Below are 27770 nucleotides of genomic sequence, written 5' to 3'. Positions count from 1 at the left end.
ATAGGAACTACAAGGTTTAAACCTCACTGGTTTCTTAGGTGACATCCTCAAAGTCTCAAAACAAAATCAACAAAATGTCCCAAAAATTGTCAAAAAAGTGGAGAGAGATAGCTCTCTTCAAATCTGAACTGATGGTGCAAAAAGAAAACAACTGTCAGCGAGCCAGGATGACGCCTGTAAAGGCAGCAGACACATCACTTCCTGCACGGACAATGCTGACGACCCTGCTTCAGAGCAGAAAAACACCCCTGGGGAATGTTCTAGGGTAAGGAATCTGAGGCTAAAAGACTCTATTAGATGTACGTATATGTATGCCACAGTGCACAAGTTTTTAAGATGTAGAGAGATATTTCAACCAATGTATTCTGGTTAAATCAACAGGTAGTCTTTGACCCTTAGATATCAGTTCTTTATAGTACACCAGTGTTGAAGGCAGGTTAATTGACATCACCTCTGTTTCAGCATAGTTTATTATATAACTCAAGATATTTCCAAATTCATCAGCTATCCTCACTAAGCTCAACAAAGTATCACTTCAATACAAGCCAGTGGGCTTTACAAAAGGAACAAATAACTGAATGGCCCATTCAATTTTGTGTTAGTACTGAGTATTGCCAGATCATCTACGTAGAGTTTTACTTTGTGTTTTTTGGGGTGCATGGTGTAGCTAGGAATTTCTTGAGCCTACGCAAAATGTATTCATTTATTCAATTATTGCAGGTGAAAGGCAGCACCCTTGGGCAGGTTCTAAAGCCCATATTTACCAGGAGCTTGCGCCGTCGCTGCATCATTCTTTTTGATGCATCAACGGCGCAGGCTGCTGAACCATATCTACAAAGCCGCGCAAAGCCACTTTGCATGGCTTTACATGGCCTTGTAAATATGGAGTAAGGCAACACAGCGCAAGTTGCTGCGTTGCCTTACTTTGCATAAGAGAATGCGTTTCTATGTGTGTTGCATGGGTGTTCCCATGCAACATCCATGGATTTTTACGCATTCCCAGATTGACACGGTTTGTAAACCTGGAAATGCGTCAACAATCTATCCCTCCCCAGGGGTGGCATAAGACATGCAACGGGGAGAAATATCTTTTTCCCTCTTTCTGCGTGTGCTGCAGAAAGAGGAAATCGCCTCCATTGATTACTTTCGTGCAGGAAGGTACCCCTTCCTGCACAAAAACAATCATCCCCACAAGGCTGGCACTCATGTAAAATGGTGCAAGGGTTCAGGAGGACAGAAATGCACCATGTCTTGTAGATACAGCACCTTTCCCTTGCTGCGCCACCCTGCACCACAGGGCCTTGTAAATATGGCCCTAAATGCATCAATAGTTCCAGTTTGTTCTGGGAAATTACATTCTGCATCCACAGTGATACTACCAAACCATTCACCAAAGTTTCAAAGTCTTCAGCTAAAATTATTTTGTAAATATGTATACAAATTTCACCTTCTGGAATGAACCACAGCTGATCATTATATGTTAATACATGTATTACCTCATTCTGCCTTTTGGTCAGAGGCAGTGCCTAGAGAAAAAAGTTACTTGCCTTTGGTAACAGTCGTTCTGGTGGATAATCTAACTGCAGATTAATCACTTTGTGTTAGACTGGACAGCCTTAGGGTGGTCTTCCCCCCCCCACCAACTTTGTGCCTGCCTCCCTCTATTTTCTGTCCTCGTTTTTGCTGGCTTTATGACTCTGTGCACTTTAACACTGAATAGCAGTCATAAAGTTCTTGTGCTCTCTCCCCTAAAACATGGTAACACTGGCTCAAACCCAACTGGCATATTTAATTTATTTATAAGACCTTAGTAAAGTGCACGTGCCTAGAGCCTGTATTTTAATGCTACTAGTGGGCCCGCAGCACTGATTGTGCCACCCACTTAAGTAGCCCCTTTACCATGTCTCAGGCCTGCCATTTCGACCTGGCAAGATAAACCTCTTGCCAGGCTGAAATCGTCCCTTTTTATACATGTAAGTCACCCTATGGCAGGGCAGGGTGCAATGTTTTTAAAATACAGGACTTGTACATTTAAGTTTTATATGCCCTGGTAGTGAAAAACTCCCAAATTTGTATTTCACTACTGCAAGGCCTATCTCTCCCATAGGATAACCTGGGATTACCTTATTACATTTTATAAGTGTAATTCACAATCTGGAAGAGATAGGTGTGTCAACTTTGATGTATTTGAATTTATGGTGAAATAGGATTTTAAATTGCAGTTTTGAAAATGCCACTTTTAGAAATGTGCCATTTTCTTACTTTAGCCATTTGGTGCCTGCTGCCTGTCTCCAATACACATCTGGGGTGAGGTGGGGTGGCAGCTGGGCTTATGCATTCCTTCTAGACAGCTACACACAAAGTGAGCTTATGTGTAAATGATGGGCCATCCACAGCCTGATGGGCCATCCTGGGCAGAATAGGAGGGAGGGTCTGACACTTGCACCTGACTGTACAGTTTTCTACCCTACACAAAGGGCTGCATACCCCCTGTAGTGAGTCTGGAGCCAGGGCAGAAAGGGAGGACCTCTGTGCACTTCAACAACAGTTCTTTGAAGTCTCCCCCACTTCAAAGCACACTTGTGTATAAGTACTGGACCCCTGACATCACCAACACTGTACTCTTCGGGACCTGTGAATACTCTGCCAGGAAAAAGGATTGCTGTGCAGCTACAAGGACTGCCACTCTGCTGAACTTTTGTTTTGCTGAGCTGACCTGCTGCCCTCTTGTCTGGGAGTAAGAAGGAGTGGACCTGCATCTCTGCATTCCAGAATCAAAGTGACTGGCTTGCCTTCTGTTTTCTAAAGTCTCCGGGACACAAAAGACTTCCAACCCACATGTTACAGCTCCTGGACCCATCTCCACCAGCTCCTGACCCCCAAGGCGCAGATCTGCAGTCCTAGGCCTGGTAGTGGTATTTGGCTTCTGAAATCAAGCTTTTGGGCTGTTCGCAACCATGAATAGGCCTGCTGGCACCTGAACCACGCTGCTTGCCCCAAGAATTGGGTGGAGCCACTCCAAGGTCTTCTCTTCGAACAGCAAGTATTGCCGCTCGTGATCGTAAGGCTCCAGTCTGACCGTCTGCAATACCCAGCTGACTCTTCAGTCTTGTGGACCGGCAATGCTCTCCTTGTTTCAAACAAACTTCTTCCCTGCAAACGTAACAGTTGGCTCAATTCTTGAGAAGGTAAATCTTCAGCAGGACTTACCTGAGACTGTATTCTACCCATGCTCCATCACGGTTGGACTGAACTTTTGGATTTAACCTGGTCCAACGTGACCAGATATCCCTGGATGGCGCTTCATGCGTTTAAGCACTATGTTGCATTTTAATCTTTAAAAATTCATACCTCGACTTCTGCTTATTGGATTTTTGTCATTCTGGTCTTGTTTTGGTCATAAAATTATTATTTCTAACCAGGTGTCTTTTGTGCGTTGTTTTCACTGTTTTACTGTTTGAAGTGTTGCACAAATACTTTACACATTGCCTCCTAAGTTAAGCCTGACTGCTCTATGCCAAGCTACCAGAGGGTGAGAACAGGTTTATTTATGCTGTATATCTTGCGTACCTTGACTAGGATTGTAGTTCCTGCTTGGGCAAGGTGCATACCTCTGCCAACCAGAAACCCAGTTTCTAACACCTTGTAAATATCAAGGGGTGCCATTTTGCATCTGGAGTCTCAAAAAGCAGTGCTTTAGTGCACCAGTAGGTAACACTGTGTGGCCCCACACGACATAGCTCTCCTGTGAAAATGACAAACGGACCCACATATAAGCACAAAACATGCACACTGTCAGTGTTTTTCCGAAGCCTGTCTGCACCTTAAAATGCGCAGCCCAGCAGCAGATTGAAACAACCAGGGTGTAGGGTCCTAAATTGGAACCTTTTAAGATGGAAAAGGAGACCAATCCATGAATCTGTAAAGAATGTTACCAAAGGCAAGGATCTTCTACCTCCGATTGACACTTGTATTGATAGATTCCTCCCCTTGTGAGTAAATGATAAAGCAGTACCTCCCAAGGTGGTAGGAGTGTGGAAGGCTCAGATCAAAAAGTCCTACAGGATCGAACGGGCTAAATGCCCTTCCTTCAGACCTGGTGTGAGAAAAGGCCTCTTTTTTACATTGTTAGCCCCCACTTCTTGCCTGATGTTCAGCCTAGAAGTTGTAGCCAGTTCCCTGGGCCACAGGTCTTTCCCTAAAACTGCTGTGATGCATTGGCACAATTGGCTACACCCTTAACTACCACTATAAGTCCCTAGTAAATGGGTACTCACGTACCCAGGGCATAGGGTACTAGAGGTAGGCCCCTGAGGGCAGCAGCAGCACTGATTGTGTCAACCTTTATGGCCATTCATCCAGATGCACCCAGCACTGCTAGTGTCCTGGTGCAAACCTATAACACAAACTCAACACATCACACTGCCTGTGTGCCCTGTCCACCATACACTGCATTTACTATAGGTAAGACACCCCTCTGGCAGGCCTTACAACCCTAAGGCAGGGTGCTCCATATTTTATATGTGAGGGCATAGCTGCATGAGGAGTGTACCCCCACTGTGTACTTGCCAAACATGGAACATAGTGTGTGCAAAGAGCAGCCATTTTAATACATGTGCTGGACACTAGTCGATACAAGTTCCCCAGCTACATGATGGCCACTCTGAATCCTGGGTTGTTTGGTATCAAACAACTCAGAGTGATAAATTCAAAGTGGTAACAGTATTGGATTTATCCCTAAATGTACCCAGAGGTCACCTTAGAGGCGCTCACTGCAAATGTTAACTATCCTGGCATGGCTACAGCCTGTCACCTCTAGACACCCAATATACAAACCTTGGGGGAGATCCCTGTCCCTCTGGTTCGTAAAACAATGTCCTTCCTGGGTGGAGAAGCTAACACCCCCTCCCTCAGGAATGTGCACTGCCCTGGTGGTGAGTTTCAAAGGGTTTATTGCCTTTGAAACTCGACCCCCAGGCCTGCTGCTAGCAACAGATGGTCAGCTCCTTTGCAAACCCCCACGTTTGTCGGGAGCAAAGGCGGGAAACCACACAAAGGAGTGGCCCCACCCCGCATGCACCACCCCTAAAGTGTTGCCTGTGAGGTGGACATTCCATTTCATTTTCCCCCATCTTGGATGGAAGGAAAATAGCCAATCAGGTTTAGGGAAGTGGCCCTTCCCACAGGAAGCAGTCACTATAGTGGGTGTAGCCACCTTAAGGTAAGTGTCCCACTGGACACTATGTGGTACCCCCTAAAACTCCCACTAAATTCAGTATTTAGTGGGCATCCCTAGACCAAGAAACCAGATTGAAAGGACACAAAGAAATCCAGCACAAAGAAGATGCAAGGCACAGGAACTGTGGCCCTGCTGCACAAAGAAAAGGCGCCAAGCCCTGCCTGCTGCACCCAGGACCCGACAATCACTGCTGAGGAGCTGCTGGACAACAGGAGTGACCTCAAGAAACCCAGAGGACCTCCAGGCTTCACCACTCACCCAAGAACGCCCTCCAGAGTGGAGGTACTACTCTACAACACCAAAAGAACCAGTAATCAATTGAGGGTCACTTCACTGACTTGCCACGTACTCCTCAACCAGAAGTCAGAGCTGGACCTGACAACACACCAGCGACCACAAGTACAAACCCTGCAAGTGTGCCAAGTTTGGTGGCATTGTACCCTCCAGTGGCTGTACCATACCAATACCCTGGGTATTGGTCAGCTGAAGTCGGACACCAGGAAAACCAGCCCACACAGAGCTGAAAAAGGACCAGGAGGAAAACCCAGTCAAGAGACTTCAGGAACACCCTGGACCTCCTGCCAGAATGCCCTGGTTGTCCTGCCAGCGACCCTTAAAGATACCTCCTGATCCAAAGGGCATCTTTGCGGACAGCTCCTCGATCACCAATTCACTCTGCACCTGATCGCCCTGTGTCCTGCAACGAAGAACCTGCTGTATCCTTAGGGTTCCTCACCCCTTGCAACCTCGACACTCCAAGGGAATCCCAAGGAACCACCTCTAAACTTACCTGTGCAGTACTTTTCCAAGTGGTCCCCCGCTGTGGCCCTGCACCTGCTCCAGCGGCTTCCACCGGACCCAGGAGCTGCCCGAACGTCTTCAGCTGGCACAGTGTTCCCACCGCTGTCCTCGACCAACCTGCAAAAGCAGAACTTGGTAACTAAACTGTATGATTTTATATGTATTTTTACAGGTGACTTTCCATTGTTTTCTATGGTGCGTAATTACGCACAGAAAGACTATTTTCTTTGTACTTCAAAAATTCATATTTCCAAAAGTACTTAACCAATTTTGATAATCTTGGTCTTAAAATTTATATAGAAATCTGAAGTATTTTTATAAATTGGTCTTGAGTTATTCCTTCGAATGTGTGAGCTGCATGACTGATACTGTGAATACAACAAATTCTTTGCACTTCTCCAAGATTGGCCTAACTGCTCGACCAAGCTACCATAAAAATTAGAGGATTAGGTGATTTATCTTTTACCTCTGAAAACCAACCAGTGCTTACCTGGACCCCTGCATAGTGTGCCTAGCTTTTCACACTACTTAGAGGGCCAGCCTCCTACATTTAGTGGATCAGTGGTGGGATAAAGACTTTACATTTGCTGATATCACATTGTCAATTTTGTAAGCACACAGATAACTCTCCAAGTTGCCTTTAATTAATATTTTTTTATTTTTAACTGACTAATATTTTTTGCAAATTTTTAAAATAATTGTAAGGTTCCTGGTTAGGTCCCTACAACTCTAGTAAAAAGTTTGAAAAGTCCTTACTTTAGTTGGCCTGTCCAAAAGGGAATTCTAAATTTCTAAAAAGGTCACAACTTTAGTAAAATAAAAATGACTGATGCAGAGACCAAGACCCAGGAATTCGATCTGGAGCCTTATGTGGCATATAGTTATGACCAATTAAGGAGACTCTGCAGACTGTACCAAATTTGTACTGGAAAAAGCCCCACTGCAGAGAAAGTTAAGTTTCTGGTGGCCCAGTATGAAAATATAACCCCCCAGATGATAGAGAAGATGATGCATCTGTGGTGGGGGAAGAAGATCCTGTGGAGAATGGGGATGAGAGTAGCTCCTCTTCCACCAGAAGCTCTAAAGCACCCACAGAAACAGACCTGGACATTGCCAGGCTGACCAAGAGAGTCAGCTCTTGGAAATAGAAAAACAAAGAAAAGATTTAGGCTTAGGACCCAACTCTGGCGGCAGCGTACAAGTGTTGAGTGAAAACCCTTTCAACATTAAACTCCCAAAAGGAGTTGTCCCTCCCTTCACTGAAGGGGATGATATAGTAAAATGGTTTTCCGTCTTTGAAGGAGCCTGCATTGGGTGGGAAATTGAAAAGAAACATGGGTTCCTGACACTAAATGAGGCAGTCGAAATCCTATGACCTCATGAAGGGTACCCTGATTGAGGGCTTTGGATTTACAACTGAAGAGTATGGAATAAAGTTAAGGAAGGCTTGAAAGACCCAGAGCCAAACCTGGGTAGACTTTGTAGACTATTCAGTAAAAATGCTGGGTGGGTGGTTAGCTGGAAACAAGGTACAAGATATTGATGAGCTGTATAACCTGTTCATAAAAGAGCATCTGCTAAGTAATTGTTTCAACAATAGGCTACATTAACATCTGGTAGACCTGTGTCTACTTTCCCCTCATAAATTGGGGAGGAAGGCAGACCATTAGGTCAAAACTAGGGTGACCAAGACTACCACTGGTGGGGGAGACCAAAAGAAAGAAGCCAAAAAGCCCCCCAAGGGAAGGATGAGAGCCAAAACAAAAACAATAGAGTCTTCTCAAGGCCCCCAAAAACCTGCACAGGAGGGTGGGCCTCACAGTCCAGTGGTGCGTACATGGAGAGACACTTTGACCCTAGCACGGCTTGGTGCCATGACTGCAAAACAAAAGGGCACCAAACTGGAGACTCTGGCTGTAAGAACAAAAATAATGCCTCTAGTCAATCTGCAGTAAACGCAGTTGCCAATCTTCAGATGGGGTCAGAGGTGTGGCCTAGCTATGTCAGTGACCCCACAGAGGCAACATTAGTCATTGAGAGTGGGGTAGAATTATCCTGGGCTGTCTGGCCAAGTAATATACACAGATACTGGCAGCACCCTTTGATTAATGGGGAGAAAGAAGAAGCACTGATGGGCACAGGAGGTAGTGCTACCATGGTAACTTAGCACTTGGTCCACTCAAATCAGTTCCTGGTAGGGAAGTCTTATCTTGTCACCAATGCTGACAATGAGACAAAGTTCCATCCCATGGCTATGGTAACCTTTGATTGAGGTGGGGGAGGTGGTAGGAAAAAAAGAAGTGGTTGTGTCTTCATCCATCCATGTAGATTGCCTGCTTGGATATGACCTGGAACATTCCCCCTGGGCTGACGACTGGGGGACCAGCTTCAAAACAGATCCCGAAACAGGACCCCTCTTCTCAGGAGGGGGAGTCAATCACCTTGGAGGAAAATGGGTCTGAGGAGCTTTGGCCTTACCACCTAGAGTTCTTGGGTGTAGGGGGCCCACCAGGGAAGATCTGTGCCAGGGGCAGAGGACCTGCCCCACTCTTGAAGGCCTGAGGCAGAAAGATGCACAGGAAGAGTTAGGGAATGACAGTGATACCCACAGGGTTTTTTGGGAGGAGGGGTTCCTGTACACTGAGGACAGAGACCTCAAGCCTGGTGCAACCAGGAGAGTGGTAGTGCCTCAGAAGTTCAGAGAATTCCTCCTCACTCTAGCAAGGCATCTGGGCCAAAACAAAACTTGGAGTAGGTTAGTTAACCACTTGTATTGGCCAGGAATGTCCCAAAACACGAGGGGCTTTTGTCAGTCTTGCCCCACCTGCCACACCAGTGGCAAAGCAGGTGGGCACTCAAAGGCCCCTTAATGCCACACCCAGTGGTTGGGGCACCCTTTGAAATGGTAGGGATTGACATTGTTGCCTCCTTGACCTTTGAACAGCGTCAGGACACAGATAAATTCTAGTGGTAGTGGATCATACCCATAGGTATCCTGAGGCTATATCCCTTAAGACCATTACTACACCTGCAGTTGCCAAAGCCCTCCTGGGTATCTTTACCAGGGCAGGGTTCCCTAAGGAGGTAGTATAAGACAGAGGTTCAAACTTCGGCCCATATTTATACTCGGTTTGCGCTGAATTAGCTTCATTTTTTTTAATGCTAATTCAGTGCAAACCTAACTCCATATTTATACTTTGGCGCTAGACTTATCTAGCGCCAAAATTATGGAGTTAACGTTGTTTTCTGGACGTGAAAACCTACCTTGCATCAATGAGATGCAAGGTGGGTGTTCCCGTCCAGAAAAGGACGATATGACCTTTGTGCCATATTTATCCCCCGTGCTAAAATCCAGCACAGGGGAATGGGGTCTTAAATAATGGCGCTAAGCATGCTTAGCACCATTATTTTATGCCTGGATATGGGCAGGCGTAAGGGGACCTGTAGGCATATTTCCATGGTCAGAGACCATGGAACATGCCCCACAGGTGCCCTTCCCTGGCCTCAGGGACACCAACACCAGAGGGACACCACAGGATGGGGGACCCATCCCAGGTAAGTCCCGGTAAGTATATATTTTCTTTTCTATTACCCTGCACGGCGTTGGCCCCTGGGCATGGCCATTGGGGTGGTGGACATGGCTTCTGTCTTTACTAAGACAGGAGCCATGTCCATGGGTGTTGTGCACCAGAAAATGGCGCTACACTGCTTAGAGGCAATTTTTCTGCCTCTAAACAGTGTAGCGCCATGATTCGCCGCACAAGCCTCGGTTTCCCAAACGCCTCCCCCGCACTGTTACTTTCCAAAGACGCTAACAGGGCATTAGTGCTGGCTAGTATCATCCCATAAATATGTCGCCCGGCCAGCGTCTTAGAATGGAGCTAGCCGGCACTATACTTTTTCACGCAAAACTGCGCTAACGCAGTTTTGCGTGAAAAAGTATAAATCTGGCCCTTCATGTCTGCAAACTGTGCAGCGGATCTTAATAGAGATCTACCCATCAGGAGATGGTCTGTTTCTGCACCACCTTGACCTCTTTGCATCAGAGAATCCCACAAAGAGCTGATTTACCACCCAATGTTCCTAGATAACGATCAATTTAAAAGCACAGTGATCTCTTGGGGTCCAATCGATAGTTTCCCTTCCACTTTTGTGGGATGAGGCGGCACAAAGAAGGTCAGAAGAGTGATGGCTTATTTGGTGTGAAAGGGTGTCACAACCTTCGGTCGGAATGCTGCTTGAATCTCTAACACCAGTTGACTGGCTCGTAAGGGGTACACCTGAGGAAAGTGAGGAACAAATTCAATTCCCACTGAGGCATCACAAAGTTCTTTGTCAGAAACATATGTTGCAAACCATTTAGAAAACTTATGACAATAGGTGATTTGTTTGAACAAGTATACCTTATGCAGAAAACGCAAAAAGACTACATGGTCCAACATGTAACCTTCAACAGTGCCCACAGCAAGACCTTGCTTGGTTTTAACAAGAGCAATACATCTGACAGTTTGGACTACAATTGGTCAGTTTGGCAGGGGCACACCAAGGCACAAATGTATCCCGGTGTCCAGCATATACTAATTTCGATGCCTGACTGCTAAGATCACATTATTGATTTCGGGAGGAAGGTCAAAGGAGATCAACTGCCACTGCTCAATCTCCACACATGAAGGTGCAGATTGCACAGGCCCAGGTGCAAGACTCGAAGCGGCAGCCTGATTGGAGGACAGACACTCAGGAGATCCAGGTACCATACTCTCCTGTCCCAATCTGGAGTCTATAGGATGACGTTGGCCTGGTCATTCATCAGAACTCTGGTCAGGAAAGGTAGTGGCAGGAAGGCATTAAGGAGTACACTGAAGGCAGAAAGCTTCTCAGAGGGAGGGCCTACAGGTGCAAAAGTGTTGGTACTGTGAGTTCTCATCAGCGGCAAAGAAACTGAGCCAGGGTTCTCCCCAGAGTCGGTGAAACCACCAATAGTGATCCACTAGGTGTCAGAGACAGAGTTTGTCTGCCCTGGTGTTTAAGGATCCCGCCAGGTGGTGTGCCGATAAGGAAATGCTGGTTTTGAAGCTTAGACACATGACCCAAGCCTGCCCTCTTCTAGCAGTACCCCATGGCAATGGCCTTGTCTATGAGAACCTGAAACAGCCTGCCCCTGATTATCAGCTGAAGGCCTTCAATGCTAGACAAAATGCATACAGATCCAAGAACTTATGTGGAGGCGAGACTCCATCAGAGACCAGATCCTCTGATTTCCACCTCTCCCAGTAGGCCTCTCCAACCCAGTATTGATGTATCTGTCATTACAGTCAATTCAAGGTGGGATAGGCACAGGGGTCTGCCATTGGTCCTTGCAGTCGAACAGCCACCACTGCAGATCTTTTGACATTTCTGTCAACACCCAGATTAAATCAATGAGGTTGCCAGGGGGCTCGGCCCACTGAGACTTCAGATCCTACTGCAGAACTTGCATTTGCCATTGGGCATGGTCAGTAAGTAGGATGCAGGAGGCAAGCAAGTCAAGAAGTCTGTAGGCCACCCTCACAGAGACCCAGGACAAAGGCTGAAACTTGTGATTGTAGCCCGAATGCTTGGACTCGCTGGTCTGGAGGAAAGGCCTGAAAGTGCAGTGTACCCAGGATGGCTTCAATGAGGGGAGCCCTTGTGAATGAGTCAAGCAATTAACTGAGAACCTGAACGACCTCAAGAGGTTCACCATCATCTGGAGTTGTCTGAAACTGATTGTGGAGAGCATCCTACAGCAGCCAGTTTGTGATTAGGGAAGACTTGTACCCGACCTCTGCAAATGGGCAGCAACTATCTCAATTCCCTTTGGGAACCCCTGAAGGGCACTGGTGAGACCGAATGGGAGCATGGCAAACTGAAAATGCTTGTAGCCCACCTTGAACTGCAGGCAGCATCTGTGCAGAATGGGGATGTGAAAAAAGGTGTCCTGCAAGTCCAACACCACCATCCAGTCTCCGGGGTCCAAGGCAGTAAAATCTGTGCCAGTGTGAGCATCTTGAATTTGTACTTGTGCAGGAAGGTGTTGAGAGGCCAAAGATCTAAAATAAGATGAAGGCATCCACCCTTCTTTGGCATGAGGAAGTAGCAAGAAAAACATCCAGTTCCTAATTTAGAGGCTGGCATCCCCTCTATGGCTCTTCTGGCTAAAAGAGCCGGTACCTCCTAGCGCAAAGCAGACAGATGTAGATGGCAGGTATGGTGAGTCGAAAACAAGTGGCAAGACGTAGTCCCATTTGATAATTTGGAGGATGCACTTTGGAGGATACACCTGTATGATGTAACAATCTGATACCCCTGTCGAAAGCAGACCGAGCCTCCTGTCAGACAGCTGTGTACAATAAAGGGTACACTAAAGAAGTTTTGAGGTTGTTGTTGGAGGGGTGGGAGCCTGAGACGTACGCTGCCTCTCGTAGCCTGGCTATTATCTGTTGAGCCCTCAGCTTGACTTTGAAAGGGATGGGAGGCCTGTTGTGTGCCTAGTGGGGCCTGATGCTGTTGATACACCAAACCCCTGCCATATCCCAGAAAAGGGCAAATCTGGTGGGAAGATTGTTGGGCTGGTGCCAAAAGGCCCAAGAAGCTTGCCATGGCCTGGCTCTCCTTAAAACAATCCAGGGTTTAGTCCACCTCTTTGCTAAACAGACAGGTAACGTCGAAAGGCATGACGCCTGGATGCTCTCTGAGAAGCCTGTGGCTCTCTTCCATTTGTTGTGCTTGAGCACCATGCTTGTCCCAACAGACATTCCAAGACAATCTTTAGTGTCCAAGTCTGAGAAGATGACGAGCTTGGCCGCAGCCTGGCCATCCTGAATAATCTAGGCCAAGAAAGCTTGTAAGTGTTTGAACACTACATCTAAGATCTCACCAACCATGTCCCAAAGTGAGTGGATGTAGAGTCCAAAAAGGTGGCTGGCATTGACCAACTCAAGGCAAGGCTGGCTGAGGCGAACATTCTTGAATGTTCCCATACGTTTGGACTCTGTCAGGCGTTGTTAGAAAATCATTCAGGTTGACTCTGTTTGTGGATGCCTGCACAAAACTCTTAGGGGCTGGATCCAGAATTAAAAAGTCGTAGTCACCTGGAGCTGGCCTATGGCAATTGTTGATTGACTGGAGAACCAGAACACAATTTTGCCCAAGTGCCCAATAGTTACTTACCTTCAGAAACGCTTTATCTGGTAGAGACAATACCTAGTTGCCGGTCCCTTACCTTATTTCTTCAGGTGTAGTCTGGATCCAGAGATTTGTTTCGAGCAGTACCCCCTCCTCCGTTAGGTGGTGTAGATCGGCTCTGCGTCCATCATTGGCATTGTTCGCGCCGGATATGATGTCACAGGTCTTATATAGGCACCACCCCAGAGCACTGACATCAGATTATTTTCACAACTAGTATAGTAAAGAGGAGCCCCAAGTATATACATGTCCTTTCAGATCATTGTTGTTAGTCCAAAAACGATCATATCATGGAAACCTTTTTTTGTCCGCTTAATCATTTCTTAATCCAAAAAGGAAGAGCCATGTATTGATGTCATTTCATATCTTTATTTTCATTTCTTTATAATACTACCCAGCCCAACCAATGCATTTCGTCCAACCATGGACTTCATCAGGGCTGCAAATTAAAAACAAACCATAAAAGTCCAACATTACATTACAATACAAACAGACCCCACAATAACATTATTACAATCCTATAGTACATATTTACATATTAATCCAAAATTTCATTTGCTATATACGGCCCCTCTTGTTTGCCCCAACCAACACTGTAAAACACAAGAAGTCTTCATTTAAGTTAATTCAATTATACATCATCAGAAATTTCATTAATTCACTAATGTCATCCTACCACAGTTATTTCATATACACTTATTCGCATTGAATTGAATTATTTTAGTGCAAAATGAAATTGATATTATTCGGTACCCTTATAGTGAACATTGATCATTCTAGAATATAATATGCTAAATAATCAAGTATGAGCATTTTCACTAATATTCCTAAAAGTCATAATAATTTTTAAGAATAGCAGGAATCCTAAATTTAAAAAAGGAGACAGAAAGCAGCCCATTTCTTAAATAGCGCTCTACTCACTTAGTCTTACAACATTTTCATATTGATTGTAGGCATTATTCACACTCGTTTTTTCATAACCCAGTGTATGGGGGTATCAATACTTTCCCTAATGGCTGTAAACACAAAAAAATAAAAAATATATTATTTAAGCCAAACTATTCTAAGAACATCATTTTAAACTTTTACCATTCACAACAAACTCACTAACATATAAAAGATTTTATCTCATTAGTCACTACTTCCAAAAGAACATTCTCAAATAATCAGACTCTAGCCTCGTCTACTTTCTGTTTCACCTGTGAAACAGAAATTAGGTGAGGCGCGACTGTGAACCGGGTGCTCCAAATCCAAGAAACAAGTATGCCAAGTATGCCATATGAAACAAGTATGCCAGTCATGTTACTCCAATCACTATTTGTACTCTATTCCAACCAATCACTAACTACCTTTACTCCAATCAAACTACCAAAAAATCAGCTTGAAATGTATCCAGTTGCGACTAACCTGACGTATAACAACTGCCCTCCACCACGAACAAAATCACCGCAAATGTTCGTCACGTCCCTAGGGCTCGGTATTTCGTATTACCACCAATCACCTTGTACAGCAATGCTATCCCATAGTTTTCCTATGCACTCGCTAGAATGCCCAACAATCTCAACCAATCATTATATGCCAGAAAATCCATGGTATGCATACACTGTCACCGAGAGCCAACAAAAGCCTCAGGCACCACCAATCAACAAACTGTACAACAAACATTCACAAAATTTTTACTTTCATTCAAATCCCTGATGATGCTACCTTTTTATTTCTGAACCTGAATTCATAATTCTCCCAGGTAATTAATTTTCAACTACACTTGAATAACATCATAACCTGCATAAAGCTGTCACGCGGCATTGCATGTGTGTTCCCATTCTGGTCCGGTGATACTTTCATTCCTTAACCACTAACTAACAATGCCTTGTACGCCTCCCATATATGTGACATTAGATATCATGTTTCCACTCTGGTTCGAATCTCTCTTTATTATTTCTTCCATGACCATTTCACCAACCATATACCCTATTTCTACCCATCCTCATTCCTCACTGATTCCCATGACCAAAACATGGAATTCAATATGTATTTCCACTCTAATCCAATATCTACTGTATTCCCGCTAATCATCTTTCCTCACTCATAACCACCGCTCCAATTTTACTACAGTTCTTATTGGCTAAATAAGTCTATCCTGTTTTCTCTCTAATATACACTTACTGCAATATCTCAGTGATTACAATCTTTAATACCCAAACCGTTCTCATCTTCAACAGTAAAAGGCACACCAGACCAAATGAAACAGAGACTCAAGTTTACATAACCATCGAATTTCAACACAAAAAGCCAGGATAAATAGTTTTAGAACTATCATTAGAAATTAAAAGAGTAATGAATACTATATCCATTCCAGTCTCAAATAATGCAGGGCACACAAACACCAAAAACAACAGAGGGTCAAATTCACATAACCAGCAACTTTCTCACTCCTTACCACCTCTCCAATGTTATTTTAATTCTTATTTGATAAATATGCCTGCTGAATGTTCAGCCCCTAATGTCCCAACCATTCCTATCTCAAGCAATACAAAGCGCACAAAGTCTATGGCAACCAAGAGTCCCTATCAAATAATCAATGAACGTCCTAAACGTTCCTATTTCCAGCACTACAAGGCACATAAAATCTAAAATAATAGAAAGCCAAACTCTCATAATCAGCGACCTCCCAAAAACTCAATGATAAACACATTCCAAACCACCATTATAAGTGAAAAAATACGATATATAACAAACACAAACTGATGTATTCTCAATTCAAATCCACAGTAGCGTCCCTAGAGTTCAGTTCTCCAGCCACATAGGCTATACCATTCCTCATAAAGATATTTCCTCAACATTTACAAACATATCTATGACTTCCATCCAAGAAGATAGCCTAAAGTGATTCAGAAATGTTATCATACATTTCGAATAACACAATGCAGTCCTTACAAAAAATAATGTAACTCATGTTCCAAACTGAGGCCCTATTCAGTTGTTCTTAGTCTACTCATCCATTTAGTTTCCTCTTGACTAAGCTTGAGTTCAATATTACCCACCCTGGTGTTTTGAACAATTCTTTGGAACCCATGAAACTTAAGGATGCATCTTAAACTCCATATCAGGATGACAATTTTTTACATGTAGGGCCAGAGGTGAACGCTCATCTTTATTTATCACTGCTCCACGATGTTCCAGCATCTGCAAATTCAACTGTCTCTTGGAACTCCCAACATAAATCTTGGTGCAATTGCAGATAATCACACAAGCTACAAAACAGCTATTGCCGTTGATAAACTCCTGTCCAAAGTACCATTTCCTAGTACTGTATCTGATTTTTTTACATTTGATAAGACTGTAGCTACACATGAGGCATGCACCACAACAAAAAAAAAAAACTTTTGGTTGATCTGGCAACCAACACTGATTAGGACTTTTTAATGGCTCAAGATAATTCTTCATTATTTTATCCTGAATAGTGGGGCCTCTTCTATAAGTGATAATAGGTTTATCAGCAATTACATTCAATAATCCTGGAACACCCTTAAGAAGAGACCAGCTCTTACATAATATCTTATAGATTAGCCGGTGTTCCTGGCTATATGTTATTACTAATGCCATTCTCCCTCATTTTACTCTAGTTGAAGATTTAGTTTTTTTGTTCAATGTATCATTTCTAGCCCTATTACTCCTATTACAAATCTCCTGTTCTGCTTGAAACGTAGAGCCACTTATAGAAACATCTCTTCAGAACAGTGTGCTTTTGAATAAAAGACACCCATCCTTGTGTCAAATAATCACCAAATTCTTAAGCCAAGGTGAAGATTTCCATAAGGAAAAACTCTGAAACCTAAGAGGACTGAGTTCGCAGAGGGGGGAAGAATGGGAGGATCGTTAAGGAAAATACAGCTAAATTCTGTCTCTACCAGATAAAGCGTTACCAAAGGTAAGTAACTTGTTCATCTGATAGAGACATATAGTCAGAGATTCCTTACTTTATAATGAGATACCCGAGCAATACCTGTTTGGGAGGAGGGGGTCTGCGATTTTAGATCCACCAAAAGTGTAACAAAAACCTGTCTGGAACAAGAGATAGACCAGACACTGAGCAAGATAGGTGAGTAAAACAGGGACCACAGGTAAATAAAACCATATGCCCTTAAAACTATTGTGTATCAAGTGTACGTCAGAAGTGACCCAACAACACTCAAGATTCGCTAGCCAGAAGAAAGAACGGTCTATCACAAGATAAATAAACCGAGATTTATAAAAATGTACAAGAGAATTCATATACTCCTCACAAAAAGAAGGGTGGAGGACCACAGTAAGAAAAAGTAAGAAAAACGCTAAGAGCAGAGGAATAGTATCACTATGAATGACACTATTAAGAAATATGGATGTAGAATAAAACCGATCTAGAACAATTCGACAAGACCGACATTTATAATATTAAAGTAGATGAATCCTAGCATATTACAGAACACAAAATTGGGGAGAGAAATCCCATTGGAAGAGACACAGAATTCCAGAAGAAACATGTAATAAGAAATTCCATGTAATATGGCAAAGTAACCAAATAATATTAAATTACTGGTTTATCTTAGTGGAAAGGGGAAATTGTAATGTGAAACAAAACAGTAGATTCTTCCATGATGAAAACAGAGCAGCATAGTCTATCATTGAACAATACCTCTTAGCATATAAAGGCATATTCAAAGCATACCTACAGTGTAAGATACACAACTGTTTACTCTTGCAGACAAAAATACAATACTCTCCTAAATAAGAGTTTAAAGATAAGAATATCTGCCATGTGATATAGAGACATATATGTATACATGTTTCCTAGGAAAGAAGATGGGGAATATAAGACATCCTCAAGAAATAACATACATATTAACAATCGAATATATAAGTATTATCCTTTCATCAATTAAAAGTTATTCTTCTTTATTCATTTTTTTTGTACATTCCTTTTTTATTTTATTTTTAAAAAGAACCTTGGTAGAGAGGTGAAACCAAGGAAACTATGTAAGAGTTATATTGAACAAGGCTCACCAGCAGATGAACCAGGGCTGGTGTCAATGACATTAGGAAAAACAGAAAACTCACAAGGTAATTAATGAAAAGAATCCATATTTTCACACATTCCGCACAACAACAAATAATAAGCCGTAAATCTAACCTACAACAAGAAGTAGGTTATGAGGAAACAGAAATAGTTAAAGATGAAAAAATTTATCTACCTCCATTGTTTAAACAACAGTGTCAAGTGTAGCCCAATCAACGGAACAAGAGGTAGGTCACAGTGAGAATAATTGTGCCTAATGGGGCATGAACACATAAATATTCTCATGGAGGAAGATAAAGTACCCCCCAAAAGGATAAAAGTCTTCCAATAAGGGAAGTGTTGAATGCAAACATAAAGCACAGAAGAACACCAAAAAAGTAGTGAATATAAGTATTCCATACAGATATGTACCTGATTCTACAAGGAGAAAAGATCCAAGGAAGGTCCATAAAAGCCTAAAATAAATCAGGAAAAAGAAGTATTTTTAAAGAACATGGCATACCAGGACATAGAATGTCCAACAACTATGTTGGCTATGTGATACAAAACCTGCAAGATCAAAACAAGAAAGTCTTAAGGTTTTAAAGATGATATTCCGTGGTGCCCAAGCACCACATACAGAGTGTGGGTCCGTAGTGGACATCTGTCATCCACAGGGTTTGAACCCTGAAGACAGGAAAAGCATGCTGTTCCTTTGACTGAAACAGTCGAAGTAGGCTGAAAACAGCCTGTACTAACCATTACCAAATCTGCGTGGCGGCGCAGAAAAGAAGGAACTGGCATTGGCGACGGGGTTATATGGACTCCGCTGACATCACATCCGACAGACGACATTAATGCGGAGTCACGCTATGCCCTCTCCCAATGCGCTGATGTTCTGTGGAAAAGTTTCTGGATCGAGGTTAATGCCTGAGGGAGGATTCTAAACTAAGGAATCTGTTGCTAGATGACTCTGTCAGATAGTAAGTACATCGTGCAGAAAGTCCAGTGGATCCCCAATTGGTTTGCAGAAGCTAAAGTAGATAGGACTAATGCTCTATTTTGTGAGAGTGTGGGCGAGAAGTTAGGCTTATGAGAGGGTAGTGCTAAGCATTTGTTGTACTCATAGACGCAATATATGAGACACACACTCAAAGAATAAATCCATGACTAATTTAGAAAAATAACACTTCTTATTATGCAGGGGTGTGGAATTTATTAAAATATCTACTTGTCCACGGGACAGGTTGCTTCTCAAATCTACTTGTCCTGTAAAAAGATCTACTTGTCCCTTTGGTGCCATGTAGTGTGGCGCCAAATTATAGCAGCAATCTCATTATGTAAGAGCTCTGATAATAGCCTCTCTGATTATGCCAGGGCTACTACCATAGTAGGGCTTGAATACTAGCAGTTTCAATCCCTACTGTACAATTTCCTTATTTTTCCACCTTTCTGCAGATCTGCATACTGGGGCTGGAGGAAGCAGTAAGCAATAGTTCCAGGGCTGGAATGCCTTTGAGTCTGCAAACCTACTAACCTGCATGTTTTAAAGATTTTCACCAGCTTCTCTCTAATATTTTCCCATAATAAGAAAGGTTGGACATTTACTCCTGACAATGGCAGAATTAGAACTTCTTCCATGGTTGGGAAGAAAGTGGCTGGAGGGAAAATGAACTTGCAAATGCTCAATAGATTTTCACATGAGCAAATCTACACATGCGTATTTACCCATGCTAAAATACAGTTCACAAATATTTTATAGGGGTACGACATATACCATGGGTGCACTTTTGTGACTTTCTTTAAGAATTTGGGGCCACATGTAGGTAGGTTCAGATTTGTGACCCGCAAATTGCGAGTCGCAAATCCGAATGTAGGATGGTGTCCCTGACACCATCTGTGATTCGCAAGGGCTTCGCAAATGCTCACCTCATGAATAATCATGAGGTGGGTCGCAATTTGCGACCCCCTTGCGAATGGCGGCCTCACAGGGATGGTGGCCTGCTGGAGACAGCAGACCACCATGTCTGTGACTGCTTTTCAATAAAGCAGTTTTTTTTTTGTAATGCAGCCCGTTTTCCTTAAAGGAAAACGAGATGCATTACAAAAACGAAAAATGAAACGTTTTCGTTTCATTTTTTCAGAGCAGGCAGTGGTCCGCAGGACCACTGCCTGCTCTGTAAAAATGTTTACAGTGACATTCACAATGGGGAAGGGGTCCCAGAGGGACCCCTTCCCTTTTGTGAAAGTGTTAGCACCCATTTGAAATGGGTGCAAACTGAGATTGGTTTGCGCCCGCATTCGCAAAACAATCCTACATTGCACTGCGAGTCGCAATTAGGAAGGGAACACCCCTTCCTAATTGCGAGTCACAAACCCGTTTTGCGATTCGGTAACCAGGTTACCGAATCGCAAAACTGGGTTTGTGCATCGCAATGTGCTTTTTGCACGTTGCAAACAGCGAAAGTCGCTGTTTGCGACATGCAAAAAGCTACCTACATGTGGGTCTTGGTCCCTAATTAGGTCTGGTGTTAACAAAGACATTTTGTTTTTATTAAACTTCTATTTCTCTCTCTTTCAGCTGGCTTTACTGTGAGTGATCGCATTCTTCTCTTCCACAAGGAGCATATTGGCACACAAAGTAGTTTTGTTCAGTGTCAGGAACTACAGTGGCAATCAGTGACGTAATGAAACTGGAGGGTGCCCCTTTGCAAAGAACATGGAGGAGCCCCCTCTCCAGACTCACTCAGGGCAGGTGCTGTGCTGAAGGGGCCCCCTGGAGGGCGGCTGCGGGGCCTTTGTTATGCCACTGGTGGCAACATGTGCTTTTAGAGTTCAAAAACATTTTGGGGGGTTTTTGCCAGTGTTTGTTACAATGTTGAGGACCTGGTAGCTCCCACAACAATAAAGTGTTACAAAAGCCATGTCAAAACAAGACACGCATTGATGAAACTAAAAGACTTATAAAAATATGTCAGATCAGTTGGCTTTGTCAGTGTTTGTTTATTTTCATGCTTCCCATAATCGTGTTGAAAATGGTTACACTGATTTTCCATTAGAAATATTTTTGGGAAATACTAGCATGCATCAAAACATTTTACTAAATGACACTTCATTTGCATATAATCAGAGAGCATTCTGGGAGCATTATACTTAGCCTCATAGCCTAAACTTTTCAAACATGTGTATACACGTTTTTATTTTTTTGTACTTGAACCAACGTCAGTAGTGAAGTGTGACATTAAAACATTTATTTACAGCACTCACCGTAATAATTAAGGTTTTCAAATAATGAACCATAAATACAAGTTCGAACAGCATTATCTTTTGGAAACACATTACCTCAACTGCAGAGAGTTCCACTCTCTGTAAACAGGCAGCCAAAGGGTTTGTGCTGCAGAGGGTTGGGTCTACTTGTCCCAAGGACAAAGTAAACATAAAATCTTGTTGCCCTTGACCCCAAACAAGATGTCCCGGGCGTCGGGCAGTAGGAATTCCACATCCCTGTTATGTATACTTTAGAACCAAGAACTTCTGTACAAGGTAAGCACATTTTTAAGCATAAATACTTTTCACTTGCAAAAATGGACAAAGTGCAATTTTTGAGTTCTTCAGTGTTTATCTATTGGAGGAAAACAGAGTCAGCAAGCAGGTAGTGTACAGCGACTTACAAGACCAATCTCCTGGGTTTAAGGTGAGTAGTGGGCAAGGTCCAAGGCACTACCCACCATCACCCTCAGCGGCACGGGGGTGGCTGGGTGCAGGGTGCAAAACAGCTTCAGGTGCCCAATGCGTCCCTATGGAGATTGGTCCCTGTGAAAAGAGGCTGCAGGCTGGGACTGAGTGTTCTGTTTGGATGAGCCACCAATTGGGCTTAGGCCTTGTGATGCTCGGAGTCGTAGGGACACCAGTGGTCCTCCTCTCCTTGACCTGGGGCATCCGGGTGCAGAGGTTTCTTAGACCATAGGTGTCCGTCAACAGTAGCGATTGTGGTGGAGGGCGTCTACAGACTGCCCACCTTTAGGGTGACTACACCCTTTTATATGACCACTTTCGTTGGGGAGTGGGCATTATCTTGACCCTAGTGGCCTAATTCCTTCCATACTAAGATGGAGGAATTTAAAATTGGTGCCCACTTCGGCTCGTCCACCTTTGGGGTGGGACTGGCATGAAGTGGGCACACCTCCTAATATGCCTAATTTTCCTGCCTGTCTTGCCACCAAATGTGGGGTCAGGACAGGGGGGTTTGAGACACCTGGATCGCATTACAAGGGAGGCTAGGCCTTTGAAACTTCCGGCCCTGGAATGTCCATCCTACCTGGGGGAGGTGTCAACACCCCCGCCCAGTGCAGGCTTTTGTCTCTGTACCCTGAGAGTGCGGGCTCTCACCCTGGGGGGTCAGAAACATGGGTAAGGTGGCTGAACTGGTCAAGACCAGTCAGTTAACACACTGGCAGTTGGTAGGTTTTCAGGGGGCACCTCTAAGTTGCCCTCTGGGTGCATGTATTGGTAAATCCAACACTGACATCAGTGTGGGTTTACCAATACGAGATGTTCGATACCAAACATCCTTTTCTTCAGTGAAGCCACCATGTAGCTGGAGAACTCGTCCTGACCAGTGCCCAGCAAATGTACTTTAAATGGCTTACTTGATCACTTACTATGTCTGAGAATCGACAAAGACATAGCAGGGGCACATCTGGTTGGGCAGGTATGCCCTCACATGTAATTTAATGCACCCTTCCTTAGGGCTGTAAGGCCTGCTAGAAGGGTTACTGACGTATTACATGCAGTATTCGAGGACATGGCACACAGGCTGTGTGCCATGTCGTGTTTTCACTTTGGGCTGCACCAAGACATGCAGCCTGCAATGGCAGCTTGTCATGTACTTGGTGAGGGGTACCTTAGGGTGGCACAATTCGTCCCCTTAGGGACCCTCTGCAGTACCCCAGGCCAAAGGTACCAGGGGTATCATTTACTTGGGAGTTACAGAGTATTTAAATGTTTTGCCAATTGAGGAAACAACTGTGCAGTTTTAGGGAACAAGATTTGGCACTGTGGACCTGGTTACCTGGAACCCAGTGCACTTTCAGTCGAAAGTACATCAGATACCAGGCAAAAGTGAGTGGTAACTATGTTGAAAAGAAGCAGTTTCCCACAGTCACCCCCACCTTCTGCCACTGGTACTGAGGTTTTTCGACTGAGGTGCACTGGGTTTCTGCTAAACAGGACCCCAGTGCCAGTGTTCTTTTCCCAAAAACAGGTGACATGGCGTACAATTTGCACACTCCTCCTCCCATGCAACTCCCCAGTAAGTGGTACCCCTGGTACCTAGAGCCTGGGAAGAGGAGAGGGTCCCTACGGGCTTCAGCACACATTGTGCCACCCACACGGATCCCCCTAAAAATGAGAAGAACACAGCTGCAATTGCAGTCTGCATGCCCTGGTGCAAGTCAGGAGAAAACAGGACATGGTACACCCTTGGTTGTCCATGCCTTCATCACTGCAGCTAAGTATATGTGAGTCACCCCTAAGGCAGAGTGCAGTACACTTACTGCGTAGCCATATCTGCACATGTGGATATGGCCCTGTGAGGCTCAGCCCCATTGCTGAACATTGCAAGTGAACCAGGAAGTCATTTTAAGGTATGTGCTTGACACTCGTCAACATGAGTGACCCAGTCACATAATGGCTTCACCGAACCCCATGGTGTTTAGTATCAAACACCTTGTCCTGATAAATCTGGGCTGATGCCACCCTCAAATTTATTCAGACATCCACCCAGTGGGCGCTTTAGAGATGCCCCTTGAACCCCACCAGTCTCTTGGTGTGCTGACTGACTGGTTTAGTCCAGTCTGCCACCACCAAGAGCCCATGCTCCTGGGAGGAACCCACTCCAGCAGGATGGCTAGCAGATCTGCATACCAAGGTCGGGATCTTCAAAGACCGTGCCGCCTTTGGGATGTACATCCTTCAGCTTCCCCAGTCCTGAGTAAAGCCACCCCCTGCCCTAAGGGCCATTTGGCATTAGGACACGAAGGACAATTAGATAGTCAGTAGGCGTGTACCACCCCTGGGCTAACCACACCCCTAAAGTGGGCTACACGAGGTGGACACTCGAGGAAGGGTTCCACCATCTTGCCTTTGGTCGGAACTAGGCTTCTGGGTTAAGGATATGCTCACTCCCCACTGGAAGTGGTTATAATGGGGTGTAGGTAGCTCCAAGGGTAAATAGCCCATTGGCTACTAATCTACATTCCCCTAAACACCCTCAATTTCAGCATTTAGGTGGCTCCCCGACACCAGAAGACAGATTCCTCTGACAACAAAGAGAAGAGGACACAAAAGAACTGGAAGAACGAGAACTGTGGACGTCTGGAAAACTTTTAGCACAAAACCCTGCCTGCTTACCTGCTGTTGTCCCAACAATGGCGACAGCATGTATTGTCCTGCAGCTGTGGGGACTCCAAAAGCATCAGAGGTTCTCCAACAATTCAACCGGCCCATCAGCAACTCCCTTGGAGTGGAGGAGCCACTTCCCTGCTTCTTGCAGGCACCAACCGCAACGTCCAGTTCACCGGCCTGCTGACCCCCGGGTCTACCATCGCAGGAGGAGGTCCCCATGGTCCAAGAAGTCAGTCCTGTCTCCTTACTAAGTGAGAAGACCCAAAGATCCACTGGAGCCGAGCTTCACCAACACCCAGTGTACTGGACCCTTTGCACCAACCAAGGCTTGTTGAAGCCCATCCCGGACTCCAACAGCAGATCTGAAGACCTGCCAGAGTGGGAAGTCAGCATCGCTGAGTACAACCTTCACAGTTGTCCAGTTGCCTTGTCTCTCCGACTTTAGGTCCTCCAAAGAACTGTGTGCACCTTGGCGCAGGAGCACCACTGCTAAAGATCCACCTCACCTGAGCACTCCAGCCTGGGTCCATGACTTCTAAAGGTGTCCCCCTGCTCTCCAGATTCCTACTGAGTGAGCCCTGCCCTGTTGGGAACTCCCGGACTTGTCCCCAAGTTCCCCCTTGCATTCTTTTTCCAGGTGGCGCCCCTCGTCACCAAGTGCTTGGTGTGCAGGAACCCGACACAACGAACACCACTGCCACCAGAAGCTCCTGGGCAGGTAACACTGAATTGCTGGTCTTGTCAATAACTTTACACCCCTAGCACCTCACTACCTCTAGTGGTCCCCGAGAACTGAGTGTAAGAACTTCCATGCAGCCACAGTACTTTGGAACTTACCTGCAAATCGTTCTAAGAATTGCTACAGTATTTATTCTTCTGTAAATGTTCCGGTGTTTATAAATAATACAACAAAGTAACTATTTTTCTAAACAATTGGTCTCAAGTGCTTTCTTGGGTGTGAGTCCCATTTATTGACTCTGCACGTTCAACAAATGCTTAGCACTAGCTTTTGATAAGACTAACTGCTCGCCCACACTACCACAAAAGAGAGGTTTTGGGATTGTCATTTTTACCTATGTAAACCAATACGGGTCTCCCTGGACTGTCTGTATAGAGTCCCGCTACGTTGGGTCACTGCATAGATAGCCAGCTTCCTACAAAGTGCAAAACCACTTTCGGATGGAAGGAGGCCCGTGTGCGAACCACTACTTTGCCCAAAAAGATGGAAAGGTAGGGCGGCTTAGATGACAATGCCTGCAGCTCACTGGCCCTGTGGGTAGACATGATGGCCACAAGGAAGGATGTTTTCAAAGTGAGAAGCCTGAGAGGAGAATTGTGGAGAGGCTCGAAAGGAGAACATATCAGAAATGTCAAAACTAAATTAAAATCTCATTGCGGCATAATGAATGGAGATGGAGGAAACATATGAGTAAGGGCTTTAAAGAGCCTTGGTGCCCAGTCTGGAGCCACAAGGAATGCTTGGGCCGGGTCAGTCTTGATCTTGAGAACTCTGGGCACAAATGGTATGGGCGGAAAGGGATATTGGAGGCCTGAGTTCCACTCGAGATGAAAAGCGTTGCAGAGCAATTGCCGCCTTGGAAACTCCAACATACATTACTGCTGACATTGCGCATTCCCTGCAGGGGCAAAGAGGCTTAACCAAGGCTCTCCCCATTGTTAAAAGAGACCTTGTGCCACCTCCGTATGGTGACGCCATTCATGATTGACTAAGCATTGTCGGCTGAGTTTGTCCAGCCTGGAATTCAGAGAGACCACCAGATATCGAACCACCAGGGGAATGCCTGTTCTTCAAGCCAGGCCCAGAGACGCAGGGCCTCTTGACAAAGGTTCCATGACCCCACTCCGCCCTGCCTGTTGCAGTACCACATGGAGGTGGTGTTGTCCATGCACACCTGCACTACCTTCCCTTTCAGAGAGGGAAGAAATGCTTTCAATGCCAGTCTGATCGCTGGGAGCACCAAAAGGTTTAGGTGGTGTACGGACTCTGCTGGAGACCAGATTCCTCTGATCTCTGCCTCTCCCAGGGGGCCTCCTCATTCCAGGAGTGACGCATCTGTCACTACTGTGAGATCTGGTTGGGGAAGGGAGAGGGATCTGCCACAGACCCAATTATGGTTTGTGTAGCAACCACTGCAGATCTCGTGCAGTTCCCTCCGAAATCTGGTCCATGTCAGGAAGATTCCCCTGATGGTGCGCCCACTGGAACTTCAGGTCCCAGTGCAGAGCTCACATATGCTACCTGGAATGTGTCACCTGCAGGATTAGGGAGGCCATGTGACCCAGCAGCTTCCAAATCATAGTCACCAAAATCCAGGATAGAGGCTGACATGTTGGTATCATAGCCTGAATATCCTGGACTCGCTGCCCGGGAGGATAAGCCCAAAACTGCACTGTGTCCAGAACAGCTCAGATGAGAGGAAGCCTCTGGAGGGAATCAGGTGTAACTTCAGCACCTTATAGTGAACCCCAGCAAATGCAGGAGGTCCACCGTAGTTTGGAGGTGGGAGATGACAACCTGGGGCGAGCCCGCCTTCAACAGCCAGTCATTGAGATAGGGGAAGCCTGAAACCCCTGATCTGCGCAGATGGGCTGCGACCACCGCCATCACCTTGGTCAACACCTGAGGGGCGCTGGTAAGGCCAAAGGGGAGCAGGGTGAACTGAAAGTGCTTGTGGCCTACCGTGAACTGTAAGTAACGTCTGTGGGCAGACAGGACAGGGATATGGAAAAAGGCATCCAGCAAGTCCAATGCTACCATCCAGTCTCCTGCGTCCAGTGCAGATACAACCTGAGCCAGAGTGAACATTTTGAACTTCTTCTTGAGAAAGAGATTGAGGGACCAAAGGTCTAGGATAGGGCTGAGGCTTGTGTCCTTTTTGGGAACCAGAAAGTAGCAGGAGTAGCAACTACAACTAACTTCTGGCACAGAAACACTCTCTACAGCTCCCTTGGCCATGAGAGCCGTAACATCTTCTCAGAGAAGTGCCAAGGGATCCTCCATCATCCAATCGTAGAATGGTGGAATGGATGGTGGGATAGTCTTGAAGGAAAGGGAGTAGCCCTTCA

The sequence above is a fragment of the Pleurodeles waltl genome, chromosome 4_2 (assembly GCF_031143425.1).
Source record: "Pleurodeles waltl isolate 20211129_DDA chromosome 4_2, aPleWal1.hap1.20221129, whole genome shotgun sequence".
In the NCBI taxonomy this organism is placed as follows: Eukaryota; Metazoa; Chordata; class Amphibia; order Caudata; family Salamandridae; genus Pleurodeles; species Pleurodeles waltl.
Note: the sequence above shows the minus strand (reverse complement) of the source record.